This window comes from Ambystoma mexicanum, chromosome 12, assembly GCF_040938575.1.
Source record: "Ambystoma mexicanum isolate Mex_15411 chromosome 12, UKY_AmexF1_1, whole genome shotgun sequence".
In the NCBI taxonomy this organism is placed as follows: Eukaryota; Metazoa; Chordata; class Amphibia; order Caudata; family Ambystomatidae; genus Ambystoma; species Ambystoma mexicanum.
This window is the reverse complement of record NC_090936.1, coordinates 1,105,195,958-1,105,220,028: the sequence shown is the minus strand read 5'-3', so window position 1 is coordinate 1,105,220,028 and position 24,071 is coordinate 1,105,195,958.

Here is a 24,071-nt window from a genome sequence, read left to right as displayed (position 1 = left end):
CCTTCAGACCTTCTATTTCCTTAGCTGCCCATTCTGCTTCCCTGCACTGTAGAAGTTGACGTATTCACAACCAGTGACCAGCCAGCTGCCACAGATATTAGAGCCCAACATGAAAACACAGGGCATCTTAAGAACATTATAGCAAGGCACTGTGTAGCAGACACAGACTACATCTGATGAAGTGCACCTTGATGCCCTTCAGAGAGTTGACTTTCTTGCATTTTCCGGCCCTGCTGGTTTTGTGCTTAACTTCGAAACTCTATTTGAGGGGTTAATGTCTTACACATCTGACCTTTGGTCCTGAGGAAGGCATTTTCTGTTAAAGTCTTTACGCCGAAACGTATTTGACCACACCTGGTTGACCTTTTTCGGCCCCCAGAGGTGATATCTGTGCCTGCATCTGTTAGGCCAGATCCTATACGTAGACCCGAGCAGTTTTGTAAGAAGTGAAACCCGAGCAGTATTATCTGAGGTTTTCCATAATTGAAACAGGATGGAAGCAAAGTGATCTCAGAACACTTCTTGGATATAGAACAAGAATGTATTTTTTGTGACATTCAGTGTCTCTATTGAAGGGAAAATTTATTTTTTCTATGTTTAATTGACCCGAGCAGTTTTGTAAGAAGTGAAACCCGAGCAGTATTATCTGAGGTTTTCCATAATTGAAACAGGATGGAAGCGGTGATCTCAGAACACTTCTTGGATATAGAACAAGAATGTATTTTTTGTGACATTCAGTGTCTCTATTGAAGGGAAAATTTCTTTTTTCTATGTTTAATTTTTTCTTGTTTGTTTTTTCAAAATGTATAGTTTTTCTTTTTGCAATTGATGCAGGTCTTGTTTGGATTATTATCGTTCTGTATGGGGTATGATTTATTGAGATATTGTTGATCTGATTGTCATATGTCTTAAGCCTGATACAAACCTAAAAAAAGAAAAAAAAGTGTCTAACAGCTAGTGAAATGTCACAGAGGTTCATGTGTAATATATTGTCTTATGTTCTTTATTAAATAATTGAAAAAAAACATCCTTAATGTATAGGGTGTAACTTCATATTTGGTTAAGTGACAAAATCAAAGTAAATGATCCAATTATATATTTTTTTGTTTGGTCAGAGAGAAAGAGGTGTGTACAGGTAATACATATACCATATCACCAGTTTATAACCTGTGGGGACATTTTTTGTTGGTTTTTTCATTCTGCTTCCCTGTCTGTCTTCCCTTCTACTTTTAGGAGTACCGTCCCCCTATCCATTAGTTTATGGCTATGCTCCCGAGCCCTTCCTTCACGCCCTTCTGCACCTCACTGTCTGCTCCCTTCCCAGCAATCGGCAGTCCTGCGCCTCTCGACCCCTCCTCCTGAGTATATGGTGGTGGCTAATATGTCATATTTGAATACCCCTCTGCTGCTCGCAATTCCCGTAATGCTCTTACTTCTTGCAATTGGTACATCCCCTGCTCGTCATCTGTATCATCAGATACTACACTCGAAGGGACGTGTGGGGGAGCGTAAGGTGGGGTTGTAGACCCCAGTATCTCCTGCTACCTCAGCATCCACTGACGTCTCTCTGCATCTCCCTCTCCCTCCTGAAACATGCACCACAACTCGAATACGGCCATACGACTTGCTAAATTCTTCCCCTTATGGGCACCCTGTATGTGTGTCAGTAGTGATTGCTGACCATTTTTTAAGAAATTTCAGCTAGGTAGCCATGATTTAGTTAACTTTCCCTCTGTGCTTTTAGACCATTCTATGCTATATTTACCTATCTTTTCTCGATAGTGTCTTACACAGGTGCTGTAGGGGTGTGTCCCCCTGCACTTCCCCTGATACATTTCCTTGCTTTTACCTGACCTCAAGTGGAGGGTTTTCACAAATCCTCTGTTTAGGGAGAAAGGTACAATGTAAGAACAGTACCTTTCAGGTTACTACGAGCGTCTCTGACTCCACAACTTATCAGGTGTGCTCTGCGCACCTCCCCTTTACAAATTCACCATCACTGCCTCCTCAGGCACACCCACAATCTTGCACATGTGCCTTCCACGCACCACCACTGTTTCACCTCATCTGACAATCTCGAATGTCCAATGCTAACTCCTCACCTCCTTGTGCTCTCTGTGTCCTACGTGAAAGCCTACGGGTGACGTCACCACTTTACTGAACAACGTAGTGATAACAATTGAATTCCGTGCGCTCAATGCTACAACCCGTTACTGAAAAATACATAAACCCCACAGCTGTCTTCCCGCCTCAAGACAGAGTACACCAATATTCTATTGTGATTGAACTATACGTGCTGCATCACCTAGTGTGCAAAATGACTCACTCGAGGAGACTTAACCAGTCAACGCACCTTCCTCAATCTAGGCCAGCTCTCTTGCTAAACCTTATGGGGATACTGTCATCTATAACCGAGCTAAAACGTCCAACCCACAGGAAATACACTATTTACAACATTTCTGACATCCGTGCCTTTGAGTCAATAGTCTAGGTTATTAACCAGAACCGTTTACCTCTAACCCCAAATGTGCCCTAAACCTAGAAGAAGGACATCTACCTCTACTCCTTTCCATAGTAACTTTGACAATGCTAGACAATACTTTGACAATACTCAATGACACTAAACAATACTCCACACTACTCAATACCCTCCCTCACTCCCTCACACCCACAATTGCTGTTTGACTGGGTCAATACTTACACTCCGTGGTCTGCTGGTGCTGCTCGGCTCCTGTGTCCTCCAGAAAGTGACACTTCCCCATCCTGGTCTGCCTGGACTCCTCGCTGACTTCGGGCAGGACATTTTCCAAGCTGGCTACTGATGGCCTTTCCATGGGTAAGCGTTCCCCAAATTCTCGGAATATGAGAGGGTCCTGCAGCCTCTCAGGTTCTGCAACAAAGGAGACAACCTTGTGCTGAGCTGATGCAGCCAACCATCAACTCTGCTACCAACTTGTTGGGGAGAACTCCCAGGTATGCCAGAACGATGCTGGAAGTCCGTAGACTTGGAGAGCCCACGTCCCTCGCCCAGTATACACAGAGGACTCAGTCAATGGCAAGTTCAAACTGCAGTTATTACAAATAAAACCAACAGGGATCGATACAAGAACACAGGTGGATTCCAGTACTTCTCAACGTCTCCAGGCTCGCAGGCCAGTTTTACTACAAAGCTACGTCATTACTCCATCATTACTTGGGCCCTTCTCCAAAAACGTATCAGTGTGAGGGATTGGCCATCTTGAGTCCAATAACCTATATGGTCACCTATACATGTTATTCTACTGGCTCTTACATGTCAGTTGGCTGGCCTGACCCATCCCCAATTCACTAACTATTACATTGTTGCAGAGCAGTGGGCTTACCATTGATTCTTGTCCATTGATTCCCACCCCTGGAATGCTAAACTGTGATTGGCTAGAGCTGATCCCCCAGGCCTGGCACTCGAATGAGTTCTCAGCTCGTGGTGTACTTCTACAAGGTAATCTGAACGGTGTGTCTGGATTGTAACTTGTGTTCACCACCGCGCATTATGAAAATATTCTCATATCAGTAGCAACACTTGTTGCAATCTGCGCCTGGCTGCTGGGACTGGCTTTTCTCTCCCACCAAGACTGTCCATTGTTCCATTTGGCTGTACCACATGTTTAGAGACCACAGAATCGAGCTCTGCAGCACCTAATTATGAGGATGTATTCAGTTTCTCTACAGTTGATCCCTTTGTAATTGGGGATTGGAATGTCTCTTAATATTTCTTGACCGTGGCTGTGGGCTCTGTCTCACGCGTGTTGCTCTCTGTCCAGCCTGAATCGGCTTTACTCGTCTCTTGCTCAGTGATTTGAGGACTGCTGTAATTTTCCTAAAACTTATAATGCAGTTTCTACATTGTCCATGTTATACTACATTCCCTATGGGTTAGCTGTACAAGGTATGATCAGGTTCCATTTATTCTCCTGTATGTCCACACGACTATGGGCTTTAAGCATCAGCAAGCTTGCTTAGGATCTCTTGTGCCTTGCGGTTCTGCATTACTGCATTTGGCTAATGACAACATATAAAAGCATTGACAGTATGTATATGTACCTGTCCTCTAACTATAGAACTGTGCACTAATGTTCTTCATGTATTCGAGTGTGTGTTTGTGTAGTGCGGTGCAGACTGCACTTGTGCTTCATGTCTAACGCTGCTACGTCGTGGTATGAATAGTGACATCAGCACTGTGGCTTCTCGATATTCAGTCGAGGCTGTCCATATAGGTGTTTCTGACCACAGTCTCAGACTCTTCTCCCACGCATGGATAGATTTGTATTTGTTTCTGTATGGCTGACTAAGAGGGTAACTCTCCGTTTTTTTGCCAATCATTTGTGAATTTGGGATTCGTCTGAAACAGAATGGGTGGTTGCAGGCTTTTCTGGCTGTCCGTCTTTTCATTAACTTATTTCCCAGGATCCCGACTCCCTCTTCACAACAGTTTTTCTTACTGATGTAGATCAAGTTAAATCTTCATACCAGGATGCAGAGCCCAACTACAATGGGATATCCACTCAGATGCAAGCTCTTAAAGGAGAGAAGTGAAAGTGTTGAACTGAAAAGTAGAAGCTTAGATGATGATGCCCTCCAAATCATGGATATGGGCGACTCATGCTTCCTTGTCCTCCTTAAGCTCTCGGCTGCATTCAACACAGTCGACAACCACATATTTCTCTTCCTCCTTGCTGACAGGATGTAATTTTCAGACACTGTCCTGAAATGATTTACCTCCTACCTCTCGTTCAGACACCAGGCCGTCCAGATGAACGTGTTGCATTCTAACCAACTCCAGATCTCCTGCAGAGTCCCCAAGGTTTCATACTCTCACCAGTCCTTTTTGACCTTTACATGTAGCCTCTTGGCACTCAACTCAACGATACTAATACAGCCATCCACCAATATGCAGACGATACTCAGTTGTACATGAGAGTAAATAGCTTGCAAGACATCATTCCTCTCTGCGATTACCTAGCCATCATCCAATCCTGGATGTGAACTGCCTACCTCAAACGAAACTCATCTAAGACTGAATTTGTTCTGATCGTCTACCCGCTAAACAAGAACTGTCCAACAATGGCTCAATGATAGGCACCTAGAAGGATTTGATCCACAACTCTCGGGCTCAGCAAAATCCTTAGGCTTCACCATTGACAGCAACCTGTTCTTCCAGAAACAAATAGCCAATAACGCCCAAACAGCATTTTTCTGAATCTCCACCCCATGCAAAATAAAACCCTTTATCCTGCCACAAGACTTCCGGACCATAGTACAGGCCCTTGTAGTCTTGCACATCAACGGGGAAATGCTGTCCTAATGGGGCTCCCAGCTGCTCAATTGGCTCCCCTAAAAGCAGTCCACTACACTGCAGCACGTCATATTACAAGTACATGGACATTTGACTGAATCAGCCCGTCCTATACACAATGAATTAGCTTCCTCTCTAGACCAGGATACTGTTCAAGACTTCATGTATCATCTAAAAAACAGTCACGAGTAGCACACCAGCATACCTGGCGGCTAAGCACACATATCTAGTGACACTCGCTCTTCACAAACAAATCGACCAACCAGCTTGAATCGGAACTCGTCTGAAGAGAGGACCCTGCAACAAGCCTTCTCTTGTCACACGCTCACTCTCTGGAACACAATCCCGGTGTCAACTCATAATGCCCCACAATTCACCAATTTTGCAAATCTCTCAAAACATGGAATTATCAATGACACCTGACTAATTGCAACGGATGCACATTTCGATGCACATGCCTCAATTAACAGTAGTGCCCTACTATGAAAAGATATCAGCCCAAATGCTAGCTATCCACACTTTGTACATACCTCCACTGTTCTCGAGCTAGGGCTCTGCTTTAACCAAATAAATATATTGTGACTTATTCTATGTAGAGATCTGATACCCAATGCGCTGTCAGGCATTAAGGTACTCCTCAGATGTGAATTTAAGATGTGTACATATCTGATATAGAAATCCGATAGATGTATTACATTTATTTTTGAGTTATGTAATGTGCTAACTAGTGCTGTTGTTCCTTTGAAGTGCCTGGGCAAAACAAAGCATTGCATCAGGTACAATACGGAGATGTCAAATATGTATATAACTTATGTTATATTACATTGGGCCTCATTACGAGGCTGGTGGGGCACGGCTGCCGCCGGTATTCATTTGTTTCCAGTGCCCAGTAATGGGCAATTACCGGGTCAATACGGCCTGCCGGACCCGGTATTTGGCCATTCCTGGGCGCCGGAAAAAACTCTTCCCCATTCCCATTTAAGCCCCATAGGGCTCAAATGGGAATGGGGAAGCCGGATGCACAGGCACCGTTTGTAACGGTGCCTGTGCATACGACATGCTATGCTCGCGGGTGGTTTTCATTCCACCAGGTCAGACCTGGTGGAATGAAAGGCACCCGCGAGCACAACTCGGAGTATGCCGGTCCGGATACAATGGTAGCGGCACGCTTACTGGTACCGTTGTATCCGGACCGGCAAGCTTGTAATGTAGAAATTTAGAAATGTATGTCAGAACAATTATGATAACATAAATATACTGTGTATTATCCTACACTATCCATTCATACTATACTCTATGGTATTTCCCACTTCCTCATTCCATTGCAGCAATTACACTCTTTTCCATTACAGCACAGCATGACCCCTTATTCAATAACACCACCACTCTCTAACCCCTGCCACTACAAATATGTTATCACAAAATCCCCATCGACTACACATACTTCTTCCACAAACCACTTTCCAGTTACAATCAATTTCATTTACCCAACACTCCAAAGTTCTATAACCTCTCAAAGCTTTTCTATCACGCCTCCTATCACCCATGTATATCTCTGCCTCATCTTACATCCACAACAAACTTCTTCCTCATCCCACTAACCAACATTAATCTACATATTTATTCTTTCACCGCTCCCCCTTATAGGCTTTCATTAAAAATACATACATTTCTGTATTTCCCCCTTCCTCATACCATTACTCAAATCACATTAGTTTGCATTACCTCCACATCCCTGTCCTCATACCAACAGACAAGAGGTCTACAACCTCTTTCTCTACAAATGTGTCATGCCATACCTCTAATTATCTATACATTTCTGTTCCAAATCCTACTGCTCAATTCCAATCTATGTTATTACTCCAACATCCTTCATCCCCATCCCAGTATCCAACATTATCCTATATATGTATGCTTACAACACTCTCCCTCATTTTACTTCACTAACAACAATCCATTCATTCACATATTTCACCCTTTCTCATACCATTACTTAGCCACATTATTTACATTAGGCCCACCTCCTTGTTCCTCATAGCACTACAACGGAAATCCACAAACTCTTCCTCTACAAATACTCCATACCTCCCATTATCTGATCATTACTCTTGCAGATCATACTGCACAATTGTAATCTATATGATTACTCCCGCACACTTCTTCCTCAACTCAGTACCCAACATTTACCTATATATTTAGACTTCCACACTCTCCCTCATGTGACTTAACTAACACTAATACATTCCTTGCTCCAATTCCCCCTTCCACATACCATTACTGAATTGACATTATTTTGCATTATCCCTCTTCCTCATACCACTACACCAGAGTTCTACAACCTCTTACACCATAAATGGTTTACTCCATAGTTCCCGTTTTGTATATATTCCTCTTCCACATTCTACTGCACGACTCTATTCTATATTATGGCTCCAACACCCATCTTCCTCAACCCCAGTAGGCAATATTAATACACATCATTATCCATTCCACACTCTTCCTCATCCCTGTCCATTAACACCCACAGAAACCACAGTATAAAACATATACTCAACCTCCACTAAAACAATGTATAGTACATATACAAGTGAGAGAACAAGTAACCGCTCTTGCAACGTACTATAGTCACCACCAGCAAACATATTGCTCCTACTAAAAAAGTAAACAAATATGTAGTACACAAATTACAACTGAAAATTAACCTCAAACCATATCTAACAATGTCAATGTAGCCACAGTAAAACATTGCAAAAAATCAATTTCACAAACAAAGTTCTGGCGCAGAGTTCTTAGCAATCTCACGAAATGATCTGAAAAGTCAAGTTCCTCACTTAAAAATTATCAAATCAAAACTGGTGTTTGAAGCTCTGATTGACAGTGCATTCCAACTAAAAAGAAATCACTAACAAAATTAATGTAAAACAACTTCAAAACCAACTTCTGAACATGTGCAATGTTAACATAGATAAGGTCTCTAACTTCTCTGCATGTAAATGGTTTCACACCGGTAGCACAGAACCATATTTCAATGAAGTAACATATACACAACGACAAACAAACCAAATTGCCCCATATACTAATTGTAGATGCTATAAAATAGTAGCAGACACCATTACGGCAAAAGAAATGTTAATAGAAAAATCTTCTCCATCAAACTTTCAACCAAATTTGTGTTATTTGCACACACGTCGTCAAGTGAACAAATCGTCGTGAAGCTCAATTTGCAATGCGCACCAACAGTCATTCAAATGTTTACAACAATTCCTCAATCACAATATTAAAATAAAAGACAAGAGTAGAATCAGAATTTTATAAAACCTAGACACATGCCCAGTGCACATCCACACTGGGCTAGAAGGACTTGTAAAAGCACCTTCCATCATATTGCAATGTTAGCAACGCACCATTCTACAATGCAACACCTTGTGCCTAGATTGTACAATTCTAAAAGTCCTGCTCTAGAACTACAAAAACTCAACCACATTCTCCAAAATGGAACAGCGGAAGAATTCCTAAGGACAAATAGAACACATACAAAGTAAATATTTTGAAACTGATCTAGAATTAGAAAACACTGTTAACTTACAGAGCATTAACCAATAACTTTCTAACACTAACCTCCTTACATACACATACAAAAATGAAATAGCAAAGTTTGCAAACATGTCTGCTGAAATTCCAGACCAAGTTGCGTCTGTTATCGCAGAACTTTCTATAAGAAAATTACAAAAATAGTTGATATGTCCTACAAGATAGAAGACAATGAGAAATCACAATGGTTCCAATTAGCGTTATATCTAACAGCAGAACATAAATACAACATAACTGATCCCTTAATAGTTTACACATACTGCAATACTAAGCGTGATCATAACCAAATGCCATCTCGAGCTATCAATAATAATTAGAAAATATTTTGACTTGTAAATGCTCTCCAACAATGTAATCTATATGAGAGTATCATACGTTCAACTGTACACCCATTCCAAGTTATAATACCTCTCCAAGTCAAAACTGCTAAATTGCCTCCATCAGAATTACTCAAAAGCTTTTGTGGCAAAGTAGTATACTTACCATTAGACCTTAACAAAAATGTGGAAACAGCAGGAGTAGGATGACCAGTAGAACACACTTTGATTGTAATAGTTAAAGGTGTACCAACAAAAGACATATATATTTGGCAAGATCTAATTGACTTACACAAAGTTAAAGAAGCCCTAGACTATCTTAATCAAAACAATGAATACTGAAAAGATATAGTATTGGAGAAAATGTACAAGAAACAATACAAATAAAGGAAGATGCATGACAAACTGGTCAATTTGAAGGTGTTGATCCTATCACCACAGAGAACATTTTTAACCAGTAAACAATTCACTCATTAGATTCCAGAGACACTGTGGAAGATGCATTAGAAACATATCAAATGTGTCAGGCCAAAGGGTCTCCAATGAATATATGGGAAAAAAGTGCAGAATCACATTGTTTTCCACTTCTCGGATGATGAAAGACCCATTCAAATCCGTGCATCAGAATATTGTTGTCTATGAATGTATTCTGAAGATCCAAGATACTGGCAAAATGTGGAATATATTTTCCTTCTTTTTTTAAAAGTGTTCTAGAAACTCTATGTTACTGAGTGGAACACGACACTAAAAACAGGCACCCATTTCCTGAACATGTCAGCTACTCAACTTCTTCAAAAGATAAAAGACAAAGATGAAGTGTTGCAGGCAAGTATTACTTGGCAAATATGTGTGATATGAAGGAATACTGGTTCTGTCTTCATGCTGATGCACTTTGCATGTTAAGGAACCTAAGCTCCCCCACATGGTTTGTTACTCTAAGTTGTGCAGAATATGCATGAGATGACTCTCATGACTTTCTATGCACTGCAAACCTATATAAAGATGGAATGGACATAAAAAGTTCTGTAGTACTCTGTTCTCTTGATCCTGTCCTGTCAATGTCTCAAGATAATGTCAACATTATTTTATTGCCATGTTACACTTTATCTGTATTAAAAACTGTCCTCCACTCAGAGAAGCAGAACATTTCTTTTGGAGGAAAGAATATCAATCCAGAGAAGCACCACACATTCACATGCTTTGTGAATTACAAATACTCCCAAATTTGACAACGACATTGATGACAATGTTTTACAATTTATTGAAAACTACATTACCTGCAACATCCCTTCAGAAGACATACATAATGACCTATGGACACAAATCTTACACTTCCAACAATATAAGTGTGGCAAATACTGTGACTGTCGATACAAAAACAAAGGAAAATACTTCACCAAATGTTGCTTTGGATTCCCTAGACCAGTTTTTACCAAAGGTCAAGTAAATTGTTTCATGTCTTCAGTTAGGCACAGTGTGAAAGGCAAATCTCCCCAATGTAAGTGATTTCAATCTGACACACACCCAAGTCTCGCCCAGCATGTAGTGTGCAAATGAAACCCTTATTTATTTTTATCTATAAGTTCAATATTCTGAACGATATACCACTCATATCACACCCTTCTCATGAGACCCCCCGGTCACACTGAACCAGGAATCAGGCTAGTTTGCAAAGGTAAATATTTATTTACGTATTTAGAATTTAAATCACAATATATTTTAATATGTAACAACAATCACCAATGGGGTGACAGAACACTGAAAAATATCTTTAATACACTAGGAATCAAGTAATAGGCACAAAAACAATTGCAGCAAAGAAAATAATACTTTTGGATTGGTTCAAACAGATAGCACTATGGTTAAGGGTTCCCCCTGCAACACCCCTCAACCCACCAATAGGCAATTTAAAGAGATGTGAGGAGAGAGCAGGTACTCAGGAATAACACAGATCAACAGAATATCACTCCCACCTTCCCCCTTTAAACACAGAAGAGAAAAATGGAATTGACTTTTCAACTGTCAGGATGGCTTTGAAATTGGCTGAGCAAAACACCAAATGTGGTCAAAAATGCTTTCATTATTATAAATTTCTACGGGAGCCGCTTTGAACAGATGCAGGCAAACAAAAGCAATGATTTAATCAAAAGAAAACATTTGAATCCTCAAAGTCAAAGTGGGAAATAATTTAAAGCTAATTCACATGTGCAAACTTTTCAAAATGGCAATTCGCTTTTTGATATAACGGGACAATCGCACAGCGGCTTTGGGTTTTAGAGATAGCTAAGGATGTTAGGTACAAGTGGTAGTTGAAATTTCACTTCTATCTCAAAAATTGAGGGAGTTATGGAGATTTTAGTAAGGGGTGTTTTTCGAAAATAAAGACACAAAATTTGGACAAGACTTCAGTTTAGAATCAGAAAATATGGCTTATGCTTTTACTCAAGGCTAGAGCGTTTGGCTAGGTGACCAAGTCGGGACACAGTAAGTTCTGAGACTGATTCATGACTTCAGTAACAGATCCCCATCACTTTCCTGGCGGCACCAGACCAAAGACTCAAAGTGGGATTTAATACAGTTCACTTAAAACCACATATATTGCCATTCTCTACTACTTGGAAGGAGTGCTTGGTACTTTGCACGTCTGCTCCTTTGACTGCCATTTCCTCCTGAACGCAGCACTGCGAGCGCTGCTCTTGCTGCCTGGCCGCTTCCTGGAGGGGGCGGGGCCTATTCCCATCACGTGACGGATCACGTGACTATCTCCTTCCTCATATTGCCGGCACAACCGCCCTTGCGGCGTGTTCTCTACTACTTGGAAGGAGTGCTTGGTACTTTGCACGTCTGCTCCTTTGACTGCCATTTCCTCCTGAACGCAGCACTGCGAGCGCTGCTCTTGCTGCCTGGCCGCTTCCTGGAGGGGGCGGGGCCTATTCCCATCACGTGACGGATCACGTGACTATCTCCTTCCTCATATTGCCGGCACAACCACCCTTGCGGCGTTAAGCCCTGGAGGCAGTAAGGGCTGGTGCTGTTTGGCTGTTCGGCGTGGTCGGCTGCTGGTTGCGGTAAGATAAGTACTGATTAATTACCGCCAGCGGACAAGTATCTGCCACTTATTGTCCCAATTCGGATCAACTACGGTCTGTTCAACAGTTTGAAGAGTATTAATTCATTGATTTGTTTAGCCGGTCTTTGGGGAGGAGAGACGGACTAAGGCTGCTCCTCAAGCCATCGGGCGTTCCCTAGACGGCTAAGAATTCTAAGTGTAAAATCAGTACAAGCAAATAACTAAGGTACTGTTTGGCGCAGTTGCGAGAATTCAGTTCTACCCTCCATTTTTAAATTCTCATTTTTTTTTTCTTTTTTCAACCCTTGGACCCTCTCTTTTAAGCAGCATTTATCTATCTTGTTTTAGTATCTATTTGTCTAATCATAATTCTTATCTATTTTGTATTTATACTCTGTGATAGTATTACTATAAGGTGACATGCGTACCCTAAGAAGTGCAATTTTGAATGGGCCTATTTTGGTTCAGGATAATGCCAAAACACACAAGCGAAAACAAATGGGCAGTACGCCCCGGAGGCATCCTCCTGCTAGTGCCTCGAACAACAATGGACATACATCTCCAGCTGATATAAAACGTTTCTTTTTTGAGTCTAAACCCTTATCCTGTGACTTCACTGGTAAACCAATTGACCCTTGTTTTAAGTTCACCACGAGCGCCCAAGGCTCGAATGTAAAAAACTTTATGGGAGTTTCTGATAACACTCTTATTAAAGAGGGCGTAATCCCACTTTTTAAGGAGCTTCACCCTATGTCTGTAATATGTGAAGCACCTGGATCCCCAGGGTCCAACACCAATTCCAACAGAAATCTAGAGCCTCAAACACTATGTCAGAACTCTTCAGGTCCTGCTGGTGCGGGTAGTTCATCATTACATGACTGTCATGCTCCCCTTCCACTCCCCCTGATCGAAAGCTGCTGCGGTTTATCGGATCCTCAGCCTGCAGTAATTGAATTAAGCTCGAACTCTTCCTTTTTGGAAGGGGATGACTGTCGGAATTCATTAGAGTTACCCGAAGTTTCTTTCATATATTCAGATACAGCACATAGCTTGGTCGCTTCATTTGCTGCCCCCACTCATAGACGCGTCCCTGACATCTCGGCTAGACCACCTGATGACCCTATTTTGCCCTCAGTCATTTCTCCGTCCATTTTGATTGAGACCACGTTGCATGCCATGAATTTGGCCATTTCTTCCCTTTTTAAGCTGTTTGAAACGCTTGACCGAAAACTGCAGGCACACGATAAACAGATTGAGAAATTATTACATTGGCAAGCAACGCTTAAACATAGTATAGAAACGAATATCCGAAAAAAACTAAATCCAAACCTTGACAAATCACTAATTTTTGACAAGCCGCCTATCGACCCTATTACACAATCACAAGTTATGAAGTTTAAGACCTTACCTGCTTTTCCGAATGTAATTCACGACGATTTTTCTCTGCCTCAAGGCATTGAAAAACCGAAGGACAGGTCTTTGTCGGACCCTGTAGTTCCTGAAGACAAACAAGTGTTTAACATATTCTCACTTAATGGATCTAAGCCACGCGAAATAATACTTAAGCCAAAAAAGAACCTGGTTTGTAAAAAAACAAAAAATGCTAAAGATACAACAAAAACGGCAACCTCAGCAAATAAAGCCTTCATTAAAGCTTTATCCTTGCCCAGGAAGAACACCACCATGGCTGCGGAAGCAGTACAAAAAAAATATAGCGCCTTGGCTAATGCTAAGAAAGCTAGTAACAAGCCGACGGCTTGCCCTGGCGACATAATAGCTTATGACCCACTAGACGCGCTGGTTGAGGCCGCCGAACATGATAGGGCGGCGAATACACAAGCTTCACTTTCTTTAGTACCCCAATTTGCGGTGATACAAGTAAAAGAGGGTGCTACCCTTGCAGCTTCATCACCTTGTTCTCCTGAGAGGATCTTAGATAAGAATGTTGAAGCCAGACGGAATGAAATCAGAAAGGAGATCGACTACTATATGACTAAACAGAGACCCTTGAATGCTCAAGCAGAGATGCTGAAGGATCCTAATATTCGGGAGATACCCCATATAACAGTCCATACAGAAAAGAATCATGTGGTACAGTCACTCATTACGCCCCCGATCCCTGAGCTTTCCTCTAAAGAAAATGTCTGCTCCCCTTAAAATTCCTACTAACTCCGATAATACACCCACGACCAAGCAACTCACATTTGGTGCATCTGAAATACCAATACAACAAGTAATAAAAACTGCGGTGGAAGAATATATGACCAACTTGAACAAAAATGCTACATTATATACGAAGTTAGAGGTTGACCAGCATACTATGCATTCACAAATAACTGATCTGAGCCGTTATCCAGCTGATCCGGTTGCAAGGGCTGAAACACCTCCTCATCAACAAAACCACTTACTGGGTACAAACTGGTTGCACTCTAATAGATTTTCGTCTTTACCACCAAAAAACTCGAAAATATCACCCAAACAAACGCTATATCCATTGATCATCCGATGCAGAGATACACCTTATGTGAAGTATGATTTAAATCGCTCTAGTATACTTGCAATACTAGCTGAAATTCCTGCGTTAGACGATCTGCAATCCTCCGATATTGATTTGGTGGAATTTATCTTCGACAATGATCTCTCTGTTGCACGGTTTTGGGTGTCCTCACGAGTTGTGTTAAACACTTTGTGGCTTGCTAAACGAGAAATATATGAATTAGGGTTTGAGCTTCTCACTGCTGTGACAACCCAAGCTCCCATTTCTGCGGTGCAAAATCCATCAACGCAGACATATGTCTCCAATCAGAGACAGGGTTTATGTGTTCAGTCGATTAACCAAAATTATCATCCAATATCTCAATTTGGATCAAAGCAGTCGTAACTTACTTTTCAATATCCTCTGCCATCTTTGTCTATGATAAGTTGGAACACTCGAGGCCACGGGCACTTATTGAGGAATGGTTCCAATAAGTTATCGCAGCATGATATTATTTTATTTCAAGAAACTTGGCTCACGGAGCGTCCAGTGTGGGACAACTTTGAAATAGTTTTTAACCCTGCAATACGATCTGTGAAAGGTCGGCCCATGTCCGGTCTCCTTATGGCCTTAAACAAGTCCTCAGAAATTGTTCTAGAACACCAGTCTGCGCCAAATCGATATATTCAATTGATAATTATCACAATAAGAGAACAAAGATATGCGATAGTAAATATATATTGGAATCCAGCTGCAATGCCCACCAAAACATTTCTTAAAGATCTGGAAGAGTTATGGTTAGAGATTATTAAACTCCCTATATACCCGAATGTAATTCTGGCGGGCGATTTAAATTTGCACTGTCTGGATGCCCCCAATAAACGTATGGATAGCAGACTGGTCTCCTGGAACACTTTTATTGAGACAAAAAATTCGGTTATGTTAAATGGTTCATGCCCTGCCGATAGCCCGCCACAGAACACATGGAAAAAGGGACATTCCTGTGCCATTATTGATTTTATTTATGTTAATCATGAATTATTCTCTGATATTAAGTTGTTCTGTGTGATCCCCACTGAGGACAGTGATCATAACATATTGAATGTGAAATGGCACTGTATGGCTTCACAGGGAAAAAAGGAGTTATATAAAACATACCACCCCCTATCAGTAAACAAAGGTATGAACAGATTACACTGGACTGAATACAATTTGGCGAAATTCGCCAAGGTATTTGAACAGACAATTGTGTATGAGAGGATCTCAGGCACTAATAAGTCACTCGAGTATAGTGACTTATTGCATACATTTGGTACAACAAAAAAGGCGAAGACAAAGTACTTTCCCTTGCACTCTTTTGACAGGGAAGTACAGCGTCAAAAGTCCTGGTTTAGAAGGGAAAAAAAGGTAGTTTTGGCTTTGCCTATCCAAGTTAAATTGCAAGCCCTTAAATCATTGAAAACAAAACATAAAAATTGGATGAAGGCCCACCGATCTATTCTTTATCAAACTGATGGAGAATGTATGCTCCAAAAGATGGGCTCAAAAAACTCTGCGCAAATATGGGCACTAATTAATAAGACCAACCCTAATACGCAGATTTCATTACAAATCAATGACGTAGCAGAGGCTCAATGGGTCGAACATTACACAAATTTGTATGCCTGTCCCGAGCCCATTATTTCACCACTTAGTCAGTGTGACCCAGGAGTTTTTACTTTGCAATTCTCAGTAGCAGACATTTTATTCTATATTAATAAATCTAGTAGATCGCGTGCCCCTGGTCCAGACGGGATCTCTAATTACATGATGAAGCAAGATCCGAACCTATGGGCAAAGATTTTATATCAACTCTACTCTACAATCATGCGCACTCAACAATTGCCTAAATCATGGTCTCTCTCTATTATTGTCCCGGTGTTCAAGAAGGGTAATAGACAAGACCCCTCAAATTATAGACCGATTGCCCTCCTTGATACACCAGGCAAGATCTTTGCCCGGTTGATTCTCAGAGACTTGCGGGCTTGGATAGAAACCTCTGGTAATATTGATGTATTCCAAACCGGATTTGTTGCTGGTAAAGGCACGGCAATAAACATCACAGCAATCAATGCGATCAAAGCTAAGTGTGAATGCCTTAATCAGTCCCTGTTTTTAGCTTTCGTGGATTTTAAAGAGGCCTTTGATTCAATTGATAGACATCTTTTAATTAGTAAATTGATTAAAATGGGCTGCCCCGGTTCACTAATTAAACTGATTGCGCTTCTCCATACAAATACTGCAATTCAGATAAGAACTACTTTAGCTGGGCATTTAACCACCAAAATCCCGACAGCAAGAGGTCTGAAACAGGGCTGTATTCTGGCGGCCCCTATTTTTAACCTGTTTATACTGGACATGGGTAAGAATTTTATTGATATCAACTCAGATGCTCCAAAACTCGGGTCCCATCAAATTGCATGGGTATTATATGCGGATGATCTTATCTTAATCTCTAAAACGCCGTCAGGTCTACAGCGGCTGATAAAAGGCCTTTCACTGTATGTTCAAAGCAATCATATGGCTATCAATTTAAGCAAAACACAGATCATGCAATGTCATAACAAAAAATGTCGCCCCTTAAAATCGTCCATCTGGACTTTCCAAGAAGAGCTCATCCCTATTACCCCACAATATAAATATTTAGGAGTGATTATTAACAATCTGAAGTGTGATATTCCTTATGTCCAGGATATAAAACAAAAGCTGCAAACACTAATATGCCAAGCTAAAGTCCTCTTGCACAAATTTGGTAAATTTACATGTTCTCAGATACTTCTATATTACGCCCAAAAAGTGCTACCGATAATAACATACGGCTCTGAAACTAAATTACCAAGAGACCGTGTGTTTTGGGATCGACTCGAGGGAAAATTTTGGCGAGCAGTGTTTAATTTACCGAATTCAACTCCAGGACCTTTGATACGTTATGAGCTAGGAGCCCTTTCAATGTTTGTGTTTTATGCGTGGAAATTGTGTTCGTTAATGAGGAAATTTTTGCTGTGTATAAATTGTTCAGATTTATCTTATATATTGGCTATATACATGCTGAAATCCACACATCTTTTTCCCAATAAGTGGAGAAATTTTGTTATCAATCTTTTAGTAAAAGCCGACATTACTATTGAATTGCTTTTAATCAATCCCAATCGTGCCCAGAGAAAACTATATCAGCATGACTGGATTTGCACTTTAGAGTTTTGCTCGCGGTATAAAGATTATAGCGGTTTGCCTTTCGGTACGAAAAGAATGAGAACTGCTGCCTCTTATTTACTTAAATTCCCCTCGCCCCACTTCAGAAACAACTATCTCCGATTTAGACTCAATCTATGGCCCACCAGAGAAATTTTAGCTCGAAGAGGCCAAATAACAAAACAAGAAAATATTTGTCGGTTTTGTCAATTACCAGAGTGTGAGGAAACTTTAAAACACTTGATAGTAGGTTGCCCTTCATTAAAAGAATTACGCTGTACATTCTTCAAAAAACTGTATGAAAATTATAACTGCTTAACTAAAGATGTACTTTGGTTTAGAATACTCTCCTCACCTCTGCAAGCTGTCCGGATAGCTACTGTCCAATTTATGTTAGCACTAAATCTTGAGAGATAATAAGTACAGCTTACATATGTGTGTTATGTAATTAACGGCCTCTTCACATGTGATCTATTAATGGTTTTAACGATGTGGTAATTCGAACCTATTTTAGATTGCTTTTATAAATGATAATACAGATGATGTACATATATGAATTGTGATTTTGCTACCTTTTGCTGTTGTTGTAAAATGATGAAATGCTGAAACAGAGGGGTTGTAGGGTTTTGTTCGGTACTGATTTGAGCTTGATTTTATTTTGAATTCATTTTGATGTTCAATGTGATTAACTTGTGTATGTATTAAATCTAAAGGTTGATTATCAACCAACCAATTAATAAAAAAATAAAAAAAAAATATATTGCCATTCCTGTCCAGAACATGTTACACAGTTCCACCGCCTCTTAAAAGGTACAGTCAAAAATTAGACTAACAAATCTGTCCTTTTTATATTTTTCAGCACTTTGGATAACAAGTTATGAGTCTCTAAAAATTGTTCATTATTTATTCTCAGCAGCAAATGGTCCTCCCTTTGTCTCTCCCTGGAGCTCAAGGAGTAGCCCCCTCCTTTGGAGAATTCCTTCAAGGAGCAGTTTATGACTCCTTGACAGGTCAATTTCCTGGGCTGGAGAATCTGCCATTGTTCATTCCCTGGATGTAGACAAACGTCTGGCCTAACCCACAATTATCATCTATAAGTGAGTTTCTGCTGAGAGGATTTCCCTTGGGAGAAACCTGTTTTTCCACTTCTTGCAGGCCCAGCCAGGCCAATTTATTCAGCCCAAACCTGTTGCATCAAATGACATTAATAACTTACTTTCTTAGCTTTAAACCTGTGGGATCAAAAACACAACTGAGATCTGTATTCCGTTTAGCAACAATCCTTTTATGTTTGCTAATCCAGCAGACTTTTAGTTTACATACTTTGAAGTTTCATCAGGAGAGCTCATCTGACAGAAGCTGTCATCCACAGGTAGCCCAGTGTGCTGCACACAGATTTTGACCAGGGCTGTCATCCACAGGCAATCCAGTTTTTCTGAGAAAATGTTTTGCTCTTTACATTTACTGAATTTTAGTGCCAAGCAAGATTTTGAATGTTGAGAAGTGTTGAGTACAGGCATTTTGGAGTTTTTAGCACAAAGTAAATGCCATTTACAGGCACATTTTTGAGTTTCATTTGCAAAGCGCTGCTTCTCCTTCTGCACTCTATGTTTGCTTGTCATGGATCACATTGGCACATTTTCTGCAGGGTATGTTCTATTCCCCCACACATGCACCATGGGTGGCAGGTTGTGCAGCCATATTTGTGTGTGTTGAGGAACGCGGTTTTGGAGGTTTTTGGCGCGCACAAGAGTTTTGCTACCATTGTTGCTGTTTCTTGCACCATAATTTAGCAGAGTGATGCCGCATAGTATAGCAGAGTGGGTCAATACATCCCACAAATCCCCCCCTCCCGACTTTGTTTTGACCTCCAGTCGAGGGAGAGTTGGGAGATTGTGATGTTCTTTTGTGTCCATGTGGAGAAATTCAGTTGGTTCTTCCGCCAGTGATTGAGGCGACAGGCTCTCCTCGCCGGTTCAGGTTAGGATGGGACGATACTCCGGATTCCTTGGGTTTTTCCTCCCAGTCCCCGAGTGGTCCTCCTTGGTGAGTCTTGGGATGATTCTTAGTTCAAATGCTAGAAAACAGAACATACCATGGTTATGGAAATTTTCCCACTACTGTGTCCACACATCTTAGGGGCATGTCAGCAGTGGGAAAGACACTTGCATTCCTTAACAATTGGCAATATTCCCCACCTATTATTCAGGGATCCTTTATTCATTTTCTTAGGTGTAATCAATGAAGATTTAATAATTTTTCTAGGTGTTCGGAATTTCTCCCTATGGGATTCCGGTAAGCCTTTCTATCTGCCGCATAGTATGCCTGGTGGGGCAACTCTTTAGCTGGCTTATGTGGACCCGCATGTCTTCCCCTTCTGTCAAACTGCCCTTGGGGATGCAGATTTTGTAGGCGACTGGTGAGATTCTGTCCACAATTTCAAAAGGACCCCGCCAGGTTGGGAGGAATTTGCGCTCCTTGGCTTGGTTCCTTTGGAAATTGTACAAGTAGACCCGGTCTCCTACTTGATATTCCTTTTTAGTTGTCTTAAGGTCATAGTGGGTCTTCATACTGTCTGCAGATCTTTCTAGATTCCCCTGAGCATAGGCAAAAGCATGTTGAAGGTGTTTTCTCAGTTTCTCAACATACTCATGAGTTGTGAAGGCATTTATCAAGGTCTGCTCTTGGGTTCTGTAGAGCAGATGCTGGGGTAGCACCATCCTTCGTCCAGTCATCAGCTCAAATGGAGACATTTTTGTTGCAGAAGAAGGGGTAGATCTGATAGCCATCAGGACAAGGGGTTATCAAATGTCCCAACTTGGCCCAGAATCTGCCACAAACTGTTTTAATATGCTGACAATGATTTTATTGTACCTCTTAACTCCACCACTAGAGAGTGACGATAGGCAATATGTTGTTTCCTTTTTTCCCCAAGTATCTCCAACAACTTTGTCATCACTTCGCTAGTGAAGTGGCTACCTTGGTCTGACTCAATCCTTTGGGATGGTCCAAAACGCGAGAAGATGTGATTGATCATCAGGGCAGCTGCTGTTTCTGCCTTGCAATTTGGGGCCGGGAGACATTCTACCCATTTAGTAAACAAGCATGTTACGGTCAACATGTACTTGTTCCCCATAGAGGAGCGTATCACGGGCCTGATAAAATCAACTTGCAAATCTGACCAAGGCAGTGTCATCCCCCTTTTTTGGAGGGGAGCACGGTGTGTGAGTGATATTGGCTGAAATTGTGCCCACACAAGACACCCTTTCAAGTATTGGTCGAGGTCCTGCCCCATGTGTGGCCAGTATGCAACCTCTCGCAAGATTTCTAATGTCGTATGAAACCCCTGATGACCGGCTGTGGCCGCATCATGGGCGTGACTTGGCATCAGGCTTCGGAATGAGGTGGGGACCACCCACTGGTCATGGCCAGATATGGATCACCTCACCAACAAACCATCTTGGATTCGGAACATTTTTGGAAATTTCATTAACACTCTGAGGTCCTCTTTCCCAATGCAATCGGTATCCGTCAGGGGAAAGTTCTCAGGGTCCTCAATGTGTTGATAAAACTTACCAATTATTAGATCCCTTTTTGAGCCATAATCAAATAAGCATCTGGGGTCTCCTTACTCCATTGGGCAGTTGAGAGTTCATTGTGAGAATTTGTCTGGGACCTAGTGATAGCAGTGACCTGGATCTCCCCCAACAGGGACTCGATCTCAAGTAGATCCCCTTGGGTGGCTCTGGTTTTGGCCAGCTGATCAGCTGGGTCATTTCCAATTTTGTCTGGTCCCTCTACTTTAGAATGACCCTTAATATTTTTCCAGTAGATAGTCATCCCATTCGATGTGACCACATCATCAATATTTTGTATTAATTTTCCATGTTTTAATGGTTTATTGTTAGCACGCACATAGCATGCCTCTGGTTTTCAAATTAACCAGGTGCTCCACAAACCCGTTCTGTACATAATCTGAATCAGTGATTATGACCAGTTTGTGGAGTTGGTGTTGGACAGCATTGAGGATGGCTTGATGCACAGCCATCAGCTTTGCCACTTGACTACCACGGGGGCCGATTTTGTACCCAGCGGAGGGCTCTGGGGCGTCATTCGCCCATGCCTTCCCCACACCGGCCACAAGTTCCTTTTCCCAGTTGTTGTCAACATGGTAGGAGCACCCATCCACATAGCCAGCGGGCATTCCCTCAAACTTGTCTTCTTCATGGACTTTGGGCCTCATCACGACCTCGGCGGTAACCCTTAAATTCGGTGGTAGCGCTATTACCGCCGGATTTAAGGGTCCGCCGAATCAGGGCCTCAGCGGATTTCAACCCAGCTCTGAGCTGGCGTGAAATCCGCAGAGAATTCGCGCTCATACTGCCGGCGGGCATTCCCAAATGGGCTCAATGGGGAATGGGAACGACCAAGTCCGCCCAACTCGTGATCCCGCGCTATTAGCGCCAGGGGCTATGGCGGTCGCGCTAATAGCCCCCACGCTAATACCGCCAGCGTTACCGCCGAGGTCGTGATGAGGCCCTTTGTGTGCGGAATTAAGGTATGCCTCCATGTTGTCCTTGATTTTAAGACTTTCGTCCTCGAGACAGGTTTCTCTGACACAATCATGCAAGTCAGCCAGACCTTGGGCAAGGGGGCTCTTCTTGTTTTGGCCATATCTGACCTCCACAGGAAAGCCTTGCATTGACAGAATCCAGGAAATAATTCGGGAATTACTCACATTTCCGGCCCGGATTCTGTCACTTTGGAGATATTGCAGAGGCTGGTGTGGAGTCTCCACTATGATGTGTTCCCTCTGGATAAACGGGCGGTAATTCTTTAATGCCCACACCGTTGCCAGGAGTGCCTTCTTACAATCGTTACATTTTTCCTCCACAGAGGATAAAGTCTTAGTGGCATAGGAGATTACTTTATTGACCTTGGCCCTCATTACGATACTGGCGCGAAACCATGACGCTATTAGCACCATGGTTGGTGCAGGTATCGTAACGAGTCTGCCAATGTTCAATGGGGAATTACCACCCCATTCCAAGGTTGGCGGGGCGGTAATTCCCCATTGAACATTGGCCCTTCCCCATTCCCATTTTTGCCCTGTAGGGCTCAATGGGACTGGGGAAGGCGCTAAGTACGGTACCTCAAATTGCGGTACCGTACTTAGCACCAAGGTCCCTTTGCGGGTCCCTACTTTAACGGCTGGTCTAGACCAGCCGTTCAGGTCAGGTCCCGCAAAGGGACCTCGTAGTAAGGCGCTAAAGGGTTAACGGCGCCACAGCCTTTTACGGAGCCATTAACCCATTAGCGCCAAGGTCGTAATGAGGCCCCTTGTCATGCTTTTGGTATAATACTGCAGTTAAGCATGTATTTGAGAACCCTGTCTCCAAGAAGAACTCCTTGTTTTTGACAGGGTAAGCTAGGAAAGGCGCTTGAGAGCGGCTTCTTTTAAGTTGTCTTACTGCCTCTACTTGTTCTGGACCCCACTCCCACTTGGCCCCCCCTTCAACAGATGGATCAGGAGTCTTGTGATCTCTGCGTAATCCTCAATGGACTTTTTACTGTAATTAGTCAGTCCAAGGAGGCTCCTTAGTTCCCACAGAGTTGTGGGGACTTTTAGTTTCTGGAGTGCTTCTACTTTCTTTTCCTGGGGACAGAGACCCTCAGGAGTTAAATGTAGGGAAGAGGCCATCAGGAAGTATGGACCTGTTTGTTGAGCTCCCTTAGGTCAGCACAGAGTCTCCACTGGCCGATTGGTTTCAAAATCCCCAGCACTGGATTATTGAAGGTGTTGTGGACTGGACGAATTATACCACAGGACTCAAGGTTTTTAATTATTTCTGTAAGGGACTCAATTGATGCGAGAGGCAAGCGATATTGCTTCACAAACACTGGAGTCATGCCAGGGTCCGTGGGAATTGTTGTTGTGTGGATGTCGGTGAGACCACAGTCATTTGAGTCCACCGCAAAGAGATCTTGAAAATCTAATAAAACTTGTTTCAATTTCTGCTTTTGCTCCAGAGTCTCACAGGCATCAGCTAGGTT